This window comes from Carex rostrata, chromosome 12 (genome assembly GCF_964058835.1).
Source record: "Carex rostrata chromosome 12, lpCarRost1.2, whole genome shotgun sequence".
Classification (NCBI taxonomy): domain Eukaryota; kingdom Viridiplantae; phylum Streptophyta; class Magnoliopsida; order Poales; family Cyperaceae; genus Carex; species Carex rostrata.
Genome location: NC_135929.1, coordinates 8,102,081 through 8,103,466, shown reverse-complemented (window position 1 = coordinate 8,103,466; position 1,386 = coordinate 8,102,081). Strand labels below are relative to the sequence as shown.

General features: G+C 32.4%; 1 long non-coding RNA gene across 1 annotated transcript; it reads right to left on the bottom strand.

Moving 5' to 3' along the window:
* Positions 1-455: 455 nt before the first annotated feature.
* Positions 456-1,100, bottom strand: LOC144563361 (uncharacterized). Its single transcript, XR_013514333.1, has 2 exons — positions 967-1,100; positions 456-927 (listed from the first exon to the last, which is right to left on the bottom strand). It is a non-coding gene; the product is annotated as an uncharacterized LOC144563361 (long non-coding RNA).
* Between the last annotated feature and the right edge of the window lie 286 nt (positions 1,101-1,386).

Genomic DNA, 1,386 nt, shown 5'->3' with positions numbered 1-1,386 from the left:
CTCATTAACTGAAAATCATTAATTACTTCGGAACCACCTAATATTTGATAGATTTTACAAACGACGCACACAAATATGGATACATATGCGTGCAAGTGTTAATAAATAGAGGAGGGTTCAAATGCCTTCATTTTTTTGTGCCTCCACCATGCCTTCACTTTAAAACTTTAATAACTCAAAATTTAAAACTTAAAAGTCAAAATAAAACCGTTAGATGTGATCTATGTTATTTTCTCTGTGTGCTCATAAAAAATCATCGCATTTCAATTTTGTTTTTATGTGAATCAATAAGTTCAAAAATCAACGTCTAGAATTATCCACATTAATGCGTTTTTTACAAGCTCTTGATGACAATTAAAATAAAATTGAAATGCCATAATTTTTTACACGTTGTCACACCCCCGATCCGGAGGTGCGATGATTATTACCGCGTCTATTTACCATAACAATATACGTAACATAAGGCATGGATCTTTTTATGCATTGCCAATAGCATCCATTATTTTTGCCACATCCCAATTTATTTACAATAATTATCTGACATTTTATAGTGGATGATGCTAGAGATATATTCTCTGCACCCTGTCAGATATAATAAACCAAAATCTCATACCTTTAGGTGGCCCTGGTGTCAAATATTACCTGGAAACGTTCTTTATCTTCGTATAATAAACCTGTAACCCACAAGGGGAAACGAGTGAGAAATAATAAATTATTTCTCAGTGCTGATTGCCACTCAGATTATTGGATTCGAAGGAAATCCATATTCAGAATGAAATCACTGCACTAGAAACAAACAGTTCATTTCATAATGACGAATGCAAATGCTCAATAACAATATCCAATTGAATAACAAAAATTATATAAATAAATCAGAACTCTAAGAATTTTATCAGAATAAATGGTTTGGGTCAAAATCTTTTAATACTTTAAGTATGGTAACGTTTGAGACCTAATCTTTATAACCACTAAGTCTGGTAACGTTTGGTTTCTTAACTTTACAATTTCTAGTCTGGTAACACTGATAAATACTATAACATGTATCTGTCGTGTCATGGCTTATACCGTTCTAACTATCCCGACACCTGATTAACAGAAACAATACGGAATCAATATCACAATACTGTCATTATCGGAAAGAAAATCAATGATAAGACAGTTACCACAGTTCATTAGTCTTACAGTCACAATTCACATTTATTCAATATCCCCTATCCAACCGGTACTGGATTCAGTTGGGAAGTCTAGTAGGTAGCTAGACTTTACGTATAATAATCCTTTTTCTCCACTATATGGAGGTTCAAGGATTTCAGTATTCAATATTCATTCAATTCAATCACTGTGGTCTCAATCAATCATTTGCAATAAGAATAAACCAATTGATAA